Raw genomic sequence first — 12,892 nt, 5'->3', positions numbered from 1 at the left:
TATGAGGAGTGATGTTCTAGAGAACAAGGTCCAGGAAGGTAATAGTGAGCTGAAACTAAAAGAAGAACATGGAAAATAAGAAATTCCCCCAGGAGCAGATATGATTGATGAGAATTTAGACAGTGAGAGTCAGTTGTCTAATATTCAGTTTTATTTCTTGATTTGTGTTTTTTGCAGGGTACATAGTATATAACTTTCACTCCTGCCTCTAATCAACATGGCTTTGTCTTAGTGTTGCTTAGGTTAATTGAAAGAGATAGGAATATGTTCCGTGTTTGAATCAATATGGTAGAGGGGAGAATGTGATTATGGAGACAAAATATAAAGAGCTTCAGATTTGAGCAGTGTTGGAAAACCAGAGTCAATACCACTCATACCAGATAATCTGCATTATGTTAGAAAAGCTAGCTACTAGAATTGCTACTCTCTGAGGAGTGCAACTCAGCCATTTTATCAATAACTAAGGGATATAAGATTCTCATACAGCTGGAAAACTTGAGGACTTTCATAAGCATCCACTGAAGTGAGTTTGGTGGACATTTTTGTATGTTTTTATGTGAAGGTGAGAATACAGAGAAAATGTTCCTAACTTTGCAGGTGGGATGGTGAGTCTCAGGGAAACTGTCCAAAGACACAGTGATATTTGAAATATTTTGGTAGATAGGCAGGAATTACACTGGGGGAAAGAAATGTAAATAACATAAGCAAAGACCCAGAAACATAAGAAAGCATAAAGGATATTTTTAGGTTATGCTTTATATAAACAGATTATTATAATACATGATACTGTTTGTCTTATAGGAAAATTAGAAATATACATATACTATTAGAACTTTAACAGTATAAATTACATACAGAAAAATATTTGGAAAAATGTTCCTGGACACGTTAGATTATATTATTTCTAAATTATTGCCACACCAAATTGAAGGGAGTTTCTTTTACACTATGCATAAGTTAAAGAGCCTTCAGATGATTCCATCTCCTAATCTTGAGTCTTCCAGGTGATAAACCCAGATATTAAGGAACAGAAACAATCCATCCTCCCAGTAACCTATCACAATGCCTGACCTATAACACTCATGCAAGATAACACATAGCATGATTGTTTTAAGCCATTAAGTTCTGTGGTAATTTGTCAGGTAATCAGAGTAACCAGAAAAATATATTCAAACATTTAGGATTAAGACTAATCAAGAAATCCACATGCATGGATATTTAGTTTACAAATATGGTACAAGCAGTCACCATATTTGCAAACTATATAACACAGTTATTATATTTATATTATAGTAGAGTTCACAATAGTCACATCTATTGTCTCACTAAGGGATTATAATGGGGCTTCCCTCATAGTTCAGTCAGTCAAGAATCTGCCTGCAATGCAGGAGACCTGGGTTCGATTCCTAGGTTGGGAATGGACTGGCAAGAGTTGGACCACTGCCACCAAGGGATTATAATACACAACACAAACCCTAAATCTGAAGCCTGACTACTTGGGTATGGAATCTAGCTTGCCATACACTAGTTGTATGACTTCAGAAGAATTAAGTAGCCATCAAGTGTTTGTTTTTCATCTATACAACAGGAATAATAATAGTGCTGGCCTCAGAGGATTGTGACAAAGATAAAGAAGAAACATTTAAAGTCCCCACAAGTTGACTGGAGCACAGTAAGCACTTATTAACTTACTGAATGTTAGCTGCTGTTATTATATTATTCTTTGATTTGTTCAGCAATACTGTAAAATTAAGTGTGAATATTTTTCCAACTTTATAAGTAAACTGAAACTCAATGAGATTGAAAGTTTTGCCCAGGGACATGCAACTAATAGGTACCAAAGCTAGATATCAAATCTCAGTTTTATAATACCAAATCCTATTTTTAAATGCATACTCTTGATTCTCACAATAGCCTTACTAAATCAGAGTGCAAGGTGGGTCCATCAGTCTTATTTAAATACCATTCGAGAAGGTTCTAAAGCACAAGAAGTTTTGATAATTACTGCACCTATAGTCCGGAGAAGGCAATGGCAAGCCACTCCAGTACTATTGCCTAGAAAATCCCATGGATGGAGGAGCCCAGTAGGCTGCAGTCCTTGGGGTCGCTAAGGGTCGGACACGACTGAGCGACTTCACTTTCACTTTTCACTTTCCACTTTCACACATTGGAGAAGGAAATGGCAACCCACTCCAGTGTTCTTGCCTGGAGAATCCCAGGGATGGGGGAGCCTGGTTGGGCTTCCATCTATGGGGTCACACAGAGTCGGACACGACTGAAGTGACTTAGCAGCAGCAGCAGCAGCACCTATAGTCAATGTAGAGAACAATAGATTTTAAATCTGTTTTGTTTTCTTTTTGAAATCTTTACAGCATGAACAAAAATTACTCTCTGCATTTTTTTATGAGTGCAGAGATTTTGCCATGAGATCCCTAAGTACATCACGCCCTTTGAAAAACAACTGTTCCATTACTGTAGGTTGCCCTTAATTGGCCATGTGAAAACAAGAAAATGAACTTGTCCTCAGGAGACAGGCTTCCCTGTTGCTTTTTAGCAAGGATAAATGGCCTTAAGTATTTTTAATCTGTTCACCTGCTGCCCACATTGTTACAGAAAATTTCTTGTATTTGCTTTCCTGAAATAGGCCAAACTCACATAACCCAGTGGATTACCAGTCATCAGTAGGAGAAGTTACTAATGAGCTCCCCAAAAGCTATACCAGGGGCACAAGTCAAAACACCTACTCAGGTTTGATACACATTTAGCAGCCTACACAGCTATGCTCAAGGAATGTAGCCCAGGGATGCCATTTTGGCACACTTCTGCCTTGCTCCAGCTCTCCAGTATCTTCCAGAATGGAGCTTATATACTCATTTGGAATCCCAACTTTTGCAACTGCTTTTCATGCCCTCTTCCAGGGGATCTTCCTGACCCAGGGATCAAACCCACATCTCCTGCGGTTCCTGCATTGTAGGCAAATTCTCTACCACTGAACCCCTGGGGAAGCCTGCATCTAGTACAGGTGTACCTAAATATATATTAACATACCAAAAAGGAAAGACAGAAATATAAAAATTGTAGGGGACTTTAATACCTTACTTATTTCAATGGATTGATTATCAAGACAGAAAATCAGTAAGAAATCATTAGCTTTAAATGACATGGTAGGTCAGATGGATAGATATTTACAGACTATTCCATTTAAAAAGCAACAGTATTCACATTCTTTTCAAATGCACATAGAACAGCTTCCAAACTAGATTATATGTGAGGCCACAAAGCAAGTCTTGATTATTTTCACCAAACAGGAAACATATCAAGCATCTTTTCTGACCACAACAGTATGACACTAGAAATTAATTACATTAACAAAACTGAAAAATTCATAAATATTATAATATTAAACAACATGTTACAGAACAATCAGTGGGTCAAATAAGAAATCAAAAAAGATATTAAAAAAAAAACCTTGTGACTACAAAATGGAAACGTAATACACCAAAGTTTATGAAATGAAGCAAAAGCAGTTCTAAGGAGAGAATTTCACAGCAATAAATGCCTACTTAGGAAGCAATAAAAGTCTCAAATAAACAACTTTATACCTCAAGAAACATAAAAAGAAAAACAAATGAATAAATGAAGTCCAAATTAGAAGAAAGGAAATAACAAAGATTAGAGGGAATATAAATAAAACAGAGGCTAAAAAGACAATAGAAAGAATCAATAAAATTAGACCCACTTCTTTGAAAGATAAATAATATTGACAAACCTTTAACTAGACTCACAAAAGAAAAAAGAGAAGACTCAAATAAATAAAATACTGAGGAGTTACTGCAATTGATACCACAGAAATACAAAGGAGATTATCAATAATCATTATATACCAACAAAATAAACAACCTAGAAGATATGAATATATTCCTAGAAACATTCAACCTGCCACAACTGAATCATGATGAAATAAATCTAAAGAGATTGATAACTAATAAGAACATTGAAATAGTAATCAATAACTTTCTAACAGACAAAAATCCAGATCATATGGTTTCACTGGGGAATTCTACTAAACATTTAAAGAACTAAATATCAGTCCTTTCAAACTTTTTCAAAAGTTGGAGAGGAGGAAATCTTTTTATACATTTTATAATACCAGTATTATCCTGATACCAAAACCAGACAAGGATACTACAAGAAAAGAAAAGTATAGATTAATATGCTTTATAAACATAAATTGGGGTTCCCTGGTGGTTCAGCCAGTCAAGAATCTATCTGCAATGTGGGAGACCTGGGGTTAATCCCTGGGTTTGGAATATCCCCTGGGGGAGGGCATGGCAACCCACTCCAGTATTCTTGCCTGGAGAATCCCATGGACAAAGGAGCTTGGAGGGCTACAGTGCATGGGGTCACAAAGAGTTGGACATGGCTGAGAGACTAAGCACAACACATAAAAACATAAATGCAAAAATCTTCAACAAAATATCTGCAAAGTGAATTCAACAATACATTAAAAGGATCATACACCATGATCCAACCAGTCCATTCTAAAGGAGATCAATCCTGGATGTTCATTGGAGGGACTGATGCTAAAGCTGAAACTGCAATACTTTGGCCACCTCATGCAACGAGTTGACTCACTGGAAAAGACTCTGATGCTGGGAAAGGTTGGGAGAGGGAGGAGAAGGGGACGACTGAGAATGAGATGGCTGGATGGCATCACCGACTCTGTGGACATGAGTGAGTAAACTCCGTGAGTTGGTGATGGACAGGGAGGCCTGGCGTGCTGTGATTCATGGGGTCGCGGAGAGTCGGACACGACTGAGCGACTGAACTGAACTGAACTGAACACCATGTTCAGTGGGATTTATTCCAGGGATGCAAGGATGGCTAAACATTCTCAAATCAGTCAATGTGATACACTACATTAATAAAATGAAAGATAAAAAACATATGGCCATTTCAAGGACCTCAAGGGCATTATGCTAAGTCAGTCAGTCAGACAGACACAGTCAAACACCGTATAATCTTATATGTGGAATCTAAAACAAAAACAAGCTCACAGATATAGAGAACAGGTTGGTAGTGAATTGTTTTAAGTTTAACTAAATTAAATAAAATTTTTAAGATATTTGAAAAAAAAAAACCTATGGATTCTCATGAACATGAACATCCCCCAGTCTTTCACCATTTCTAATTATGATCTAGTCTCTGCACAAGATGGCTATGGGCAGCTTTATCTCATTTTCTCTGTAAACTCTAACTCTGAGTTTATCATGTAATATATTTGTGAATACTGTGTGGGTTGCCATTCCCTTCTCCAGGGATCTTTCCGACCCAGGGATTGAACCTGGGTCTCCTGCATTGCAGGCATATTCTTTACTGGCTGAGCCACCAGAAATGCCCTTGTGATAGCTAGTGCACTAAGATGAGAAACATTATTACACTGACAATGGATGCAGGGTTAGGGAAAGGACAGAGGGACTCACTGAGGGATACTTTTCAAAAATGTGTAAGAGCTATGAAAGAGGGAAGAGACAGGAGAAGGTGCAGGAGAGTAGATCACTCCCCATTGGGAGAGCTGATTTTGGGATACAAATGTGAGTTAAGTGGAGGTCATGAAGAGCTTACTCTTAAAATACAGATATAGTTGATCCCATTTGTGCTGGTTTAGATACAAAAACTTTGTGAAAGTAACCTGAAACTAAAAGACCTCTTAAATATTTCCATATTTCATTTAAAAGGCTGTTTTGCATGGCAATTTTTTGAGTAAGATATACCATTAATTTGAAAAGTAATTATAAAACAAAATATCGATGTGTCTAAAATCCTCTGAGGTATAGCAAAAAACACATTCCCACTGACATGCCCCCTGTAGGTCTCATTGTGCAGAAAATCCCTTTCAAATCAAACAGAATTGTTTGCTTTATGTGAAAATGCAGAATCTCTGGATCCAAGTTTAGCCATTTACTAATTTTATACTCTTGGGACAACTAGTCAATGTTCTAAACCTTCCTTATCTCATCTATGTGGTAAAGATTATGGCATCCTTCTCTATAAAGAGATTCTAGATTTTCCTTTTATGGAATTGACCACACTTTTCTTTAAAGTTTTGCTATAACCTACAAGTACTTTTTATCAGAGCACCTACTGCACTTCTTGGGCTTCCCTGGTGGCTCAGAGGTTAAAGCGTCTGCCTGCAATGTGGGAGACCTGGGTTCGATCCCTGGGTCGGGAAGATCCCCTGGAGAAGGAAATGGCAACCCAACCCACTCCAGTATTCTTGCCTGGAGAATCCAATGGACGGAGGGGCCTAGGGGCTAAAGTCCACGGGGTCGCAAAGAGTCGGACACGAGTGAGCGACTTCACTCACTCACTCACTGCACTTCTGACCCCCCCCCACACACACACTATACACCATATAGTTGTACAATCAGGCAAACAGTGAACTCTCAGTGCGTACTTGTATATGAATGAATGAGAAAAATCTTGCTCAAAACACTTAAGTATATTCAATTACTACCATTTTACAGAAAATATAGCTAAAGCTCCAAAAGTTTAAACAATTAGCCTAGAATCCAGAACAAGAAGGCAGAAAAGCCAGAATTTAAACCTCAGTTGTATAGCTCCTCACTCTGCCTTGAAGACTTCAACATGATGTAGTTTCCCTTCAGAAAGCTCACAAAGCATTTTATGCTTTGCCTCTGGCCACTATTATATTCTTCCTTGCATTGTGAGGTGCCAGCACTCACTCTGTCCATTAACTAAATTTAATTCCTAAGGACAAAAAGAGCACACTACTGATCTTTGTATTTGAATCCATATTGCCTAGTTCAATAAATGTTTGTGAAATTGAGAAATTTAGCTTTCTAAAGAGATTGCAGCAATTCCTCTGGGTTGGTTTGGCTGTGACTCTATCTGTGGCCCTGGAAAAGATTAAATGATTTTTCAACAGTAGTATTATTATGGCTCTTTTGCAACAAATTCAAGTTCCTCCTATTCTCTTCCATCTCTCATAGAATTTTATGTGGTTTTTGAACAAATACCATGTTTTTTCCTCCATAGTCTATATATTCTATTTTTATCTCATAATTTTTGCAGAATTAATAGGAACTGCAAAATAATTTCTCATAAGTTTATCCTCTGCTGAAAGTCTTTTCTGTATGGACCTTATAATTTATCAGCAATCTTGAAATACAGTCTTATAATATTTGGAATAAACTAAGCAAAAAAGCATTATTGGGATTATCTATTTTTCAAAAGACATGTAAATGTTATATTCTCTCCAATTTCTCATAATATATGTATATTTCAGATGAACTTCAAATAAACTTTATATTTTTGTGTGAAGTAGCAAAGCTGAATTGTACTATTATGAACTCTACATGTAGTATTTTAAGTTTGATTTTATAGAGCCCTAAATGGTTTCCTAAGTCATTTTTAATTCACGTAAATTACCTGAATTGGAGGTCTATTAACTTTCATTAGGCTGTCTCAGGAGCTGACTGTTGGTAATGTGCCAAACTCCTGGAGCCTGAGGGGTAGAGATAGATGAAGGACCGCCAGAATGGAGATACCAAAAAGAGTAACAGCCCAGAGCACTTAGTTTCCTGCATTTAAATGAACAAGACTACAGTTCAACCAGTACTTTCAGTATTAAACAATCAGGATTCAAGAAACCTTAGTGGACTGAAGGAGGTAGGTTTCCCAGGATGCCTCTATATTTGGACTATACTTTTGGTAGGCGTTGGTATAACTCTGGGCTTCCCAGGGGGCACTAGTGGTAAAGAACCAACCTGCAAAAGCAGGAGACATGAGACACGGGTTCAATCCTTGGGTCAAGAAGATCCCCTGGAAGGCACAGCAACCCATTCCAGTATTCTTGCATGAAGAATCTCATGGACAGAAAAGCCTGGCAGGCCACAGTCTATAGGGTTGCACAGAGCTGGACACAACTGAAGAGACTTGGCACATGTCGTATTACTCTAATGCTTCCTGAAATTTGGATCATCCAAACACAACAAAGAAACAAAAAGATGACTACACTGAGAGCATTTATGACGTTTTACAGTGCCAGGATGATGGACTATGTGCTTAGTTACAAAGTTTTACTTACACAGTTGCTGCCACTAGGAATCCATCGCTAATGAGTTCAGGCCCATATATCATAGCTAGAAAGCATGTGACAGCTTGAGAACAATCCAAGTCCTGGCATTTCAGAAGAGTACTCTAAATTCCATGAGAATGTTTCAGGGTGTGCAAGATTCAGTGAAGACATAAGAACAATGCATCATAATCAAAACAACACAAGACATCATCCTTCAATTCAGATCTACCAGAATTTGAGTCTCAGGTCAGAAATTTCCAGCCAGATGTTATATGAGAAAATATCTCTGAGCCTTGACTTTACCAGCTAAAAATGGATGTGATAATGTTCACATTTAGGGGTTTCTTTAGAAGGAACAAATTAGAAAATGAATATGATGAGAAACATAATTTAGGCCTTTGGAACATGGTGTTTTCTGCTGCCTCTGTAGGTGTAAATATACGAAGAGTTACCCTTCATCACATTTTTTGAATCTCTGAGCCAGAAGAAAACAGAATGACAGTGAAATTATGGAGCATAGATTTTTGGAAAGTTTTCTCCGTTAGAAAGTGGAAAATAATTTATGAATTTAAGTGAAAGGAAACACATACCCTGTGCAAATGTTACTGGCTAAATTTCCCAGTAAAGATCCTCCCAGAGAACAAAGATACAAGTAGATGGGGAGGAGTCAGGATCTTCTGTAGATCTTCCCAAATTCAATGAGTGTTGAATCATGCACAATGAACCTCTATAATCCTGCAAAAAGAGTCATTCTAGCAAATATAATGAACATGCTTTTTTGTTTGTTTTTCTCCACTGAATAACTATATTTCCCAAAGCTTGTACCTGTAGGTGTTTTGGATATGTTTATTTCCCACAGCAATGACTAAAAACATGTTATTCTAAACTAACAATAGAAGTGTTCCTATCAGAGAAAGATTTCACATGGTCTTTGAGGACAACCCTGAAATTGGTAGTGGCAGCTTCCTTTAATTTTTTCATTCACTCAAGAAATATTTACTAAGTGGTTTCTGTGAGGTAGACAATGTGAAACACAATAATGAACAAGACAGAAATAGGGCCTGCTCTTCTGGAGTTTATACCTTTTCCTTCACATCTCAATCTTTTTTTTGATGGCCTACTACTAATTTTTTAATGACATCATTTTCTAGATCCTGAAGACATTTACATTCTTAAACAAAATTATTTTTCAAAAATGCATTATATTATATTCTTTAATATTTAGAAAATGACAAAGTCATAGTAGCTACTCAATATATTTCCTTTTAATAAAGGTTTCAGGCTCTGAATTAACTTGAATTTAAAAAAAAAAAGGGATTTGGGACTAAGACTTTCGGCATCAAAGAAACCAAAAAGTCCTCACAGAGTCGTAAAAGGAAATTTTCCACAGAGCTGCCAGCCTTAACCTGATTTCCTCTTACCATATGCTCATTAGGCCCCAAATCTTAAAAAGATGTATTGACTTTATCAGCCAATGTGCTTCTTAAAGAAAATTTCTAGTGATGTGATAAATCTTCCTCCATATTGCCAAGAAATGTTTGAATGGATTATTTTTCAAAGAAGGATTAAAAAAAAAAAAAAAAACCCTTTCTAAGTTAATAGGAAGCTGGTTCTGTTTCATTAAAAAAAAAAAAAAAAAAAACACTGAAGTTGAAAGACAAGTCAAAGGCCATTTTAGGAAAAAAAAAAAAAAGCCTCTTTCTATCAAACCATTTCAGACAGCTTTTAATTCTTTTCTCACAATTCTTCTCTAGCTCTTTTCAGCACAGGGTTATAGAGGACTGTCATTTTCAGTCCTTCTACCTATTTTTATAAAAAATGAAAGTGACTATATGTAAAGAATGAAAGCTACCCTTCCTTCTAAATAAGGCTAAATAATTTTAAGATGATTTCAAGATAAGAGTGGCTCTCAAATGCTTTTTAATTCCAAGAAATGTTGTGGCCTTCACTTATCATTAAGCAAAGTGATTGCATTATTTTTCCAATTCTCTTGTTATTACTGTATCCATTTTTCATAAGGCGATGCTAGAATTAAAGAACTTCCTTTTAAAAATGCAATAAAGCAGTAAACTTGCTTTTTGCTTTTAAACTGAAGTTGGACAACTTTGCTCAGTTTTTATTTTTTATGTCCTACCAAACTGAGGGACAATTATCTACCATATGTGAAATGTAAACAGCTAGTTGTAAAACCCATCGTACAGACTTACAGATTCTTATGACATCAGAAAAGGCTGCAACTAATTCTCCTACTAAAATAAGTGAAGAAATGCAGGAGAAGACTAATGCCTCCAATGTGCCAGTTACTCAACTTGGTGCTTCATCTGTTTCACCTCATTTAAATCTGATGTCCAACTTGAAATCAGAGTCATTAGTCCTAGTTTATGACTAGTCCAAAGTCACAAAGTGATTTAACTTCAGAACTGAGACTTTTCTGGAGACTTTGTCTTAATACATAGCTCTATCTGCTATTCCAGGCCACCTGTACCATGGATTGATCAAAGGCTTACATGAATATAGTGACAGGCTGAAGAGAAACGATTTGGAAAACTGTAGCTTATTGTAAAAGATAAGAGATTTAAGACTAGATACTACAAATGTGACTTTGTCAGTGATAGAGACTACCTTGTTAGCTGTAGATTAGATAGCATCCTTATTTTAGTACCATCTCCATTGTTATAGACAAAAGTTTTATGACCAAATAGCTAAATGTGGCTGAATACTATACAGCTTGATTGGCTTTGGCCTACAGCTAGAAATTTCTATTTTTTTATGCACCAGCTTAAGTAAGCTCACCTAAGATTTTAAATATTCAGCAATGCATTAAGAGCAAGAGTACAGAATTTTCACCACTTAAAAAAAAATCATCCAGGTGAATACCCAGACTTTGCAACTTCCTTGACTACTAGCTCTTGATGAAAGTGAAAGAGGAGAATGAAAAAGTTGACTTAAAACTCAACATTCAGAAAACTAACATCATGACATCTGGTCCCATCACTTCATGGTAAATAAATGAAAACAGTGGAAACAGTGACAAACTTTATTTCCGGGGTCTCCAAAATCACTGCAGATAGTGACTGCAGCAATGAAATTAAAAAATGCTTGCTCCTTGGAAGAAAAGTTATGACCAACCTAGACAGCATATTAAAAAGCAGAAACATTACTTTGCCAACAAAGGTCCGTCTAGTCAAAGCTTTGGTTTTTCCAGTAGTCATTATGAACATGAGAGTCGGACTGTATAGAAAATTGAGCACCAAAGAATTAATGCTTTTGAACTATGGTGTTGGAGAAGACTCTTGAGAGTCCCTTGGACTGCAAGGAGATCCAATCAGTCCATCCTAAAGGAAGTCAGTTATGAATATTCATTGGAAGGACTGATGCTGAAGTTGAAACTCCAATACTTTGGCCACCTGATGTGAAGAACTGACTCATTTGAAAAGACCCTAATGCTGGGAAAGATAGAGGGCATCAGTCCTTCCAACGAATAAAATGTCAAGCCATTATAAGTAGAGAAGATCCAGATAATTACGTTAAAAATTTAGAGTCTTAGATCCTTCTGATAATTGACTCAACTTATCTATACTTTTCATGAATAATTTACAAATACATAAATTTCATTTATTAGATTTAAACAGGACTTTCCCCCCACAAGTTTTGCTAATTACATAAACTTTAGAAAGATTTTACCAACACTTGAATTACCTCACTCACAGGATAAGGCTGAGAACATATCTCAGACATTCCTATTTCCAGGTTGTTCAGAATTCAGAAATGCTAAAGACTTTTGAAATCCCCCCTGTAGAATTTTGTGCAACAAGTTAAAAATAAGTAATTAGGCTGAGATTATATATACACAGATTTAAAAGGACATGGTCACAGGAGAATTCTAAAATATTTATAAATTCTACAAAATCTCATATTATATTCAGGAGCAAACATTCAAATGAAAAAGAATAGTCACACAGGAAGGATTACATCCTTGTGTAAATTTTAAAATTAGCATTCATTGGGGCAATCAGGTTAAAGTCAGTCATTCTACAGAAATATGTCTAAGAAATAAAGGGCACTGTCTGATGCATCAGACGACCTGGTATCAGAAAATGCCTGGATAAAATCCTTAGTGACTCATGGTTAAAGCCATAGGTCCCTGTAGACAGACTGGATAACATTCAGGCTTTATAACTTACTAGTTTAGGCCAGTTTCTTTCAGAGATGCAGTTTCATCACCTGCAAAGTTGGGAGGAATAACAGTGACTACTTTATAGGGTTTCTGTGAGGAATGAATAAGTTACTCAATGTCAGCTGCTTGGAACAGGGCCTCTCAAATCATAAGCTCTAAATATACTAGGTATAATTTTATTTCACCTCACAAATTACTCTTCACATTTGCATAGGTCTTGATTTAAAAGAATTATTTACATATACATAGGCACGTGTGATATATCAGAGAAAAATGATGCAGGAGACAACCCATTTTTAGGATGGAATGGGGATTTCACTATAGGAATTTTAGTATCTCTTACATCTCTTACTTTATAGACTACAAATATAAGAGATCCCCGACAGACATTCAATGAGAATAATTAGTTCTATGTAGCTCCAGGACTGCTAAAAGAAAAGATGAAGAAATGAAGAGGCTAAGTCAAACAGAGGGATATCCTTAAGAAGGATAAGCCTGACTTGTCATCTTGGACATCAGCCATCCCCACTTAGCTAATATCAGGAAGATTGTTATTCTTCAAGGTCAAGTTATCAAGTCACATGAATTCCAGTTTGACTCCTACTTCTGCTACA

General features: G+C 36.4%; 1 pseudogene; it reads right to left on the bottom strand.

The window, feature by feature from the left end:
• Window positions 1-12,892, bottom strand: part of LOC148778070 (uncharacterized) — a 40,410-nt pseudogene that overhangs the window by 16,365 nt on the left and 11,153 nt on the right.

Source organism: Moschus berezovskii, chromosome 4, assembly GCF_049115385.1.
Source record: "Moschus berezovskii isolate FMDL1 chromosome 4, NW_MosBer_1.0, whole genome shotgun sequence".
Classification (NCBI taxonomy): Eukaryota; Metazoa; Chordata; class Mammalia; order Artiodactyla; family Moschidae; genus Moschus; species Moschus berezovskii.
This window is presented reverse-complemented; position numbering and strand designations above follow the sequence as displayed.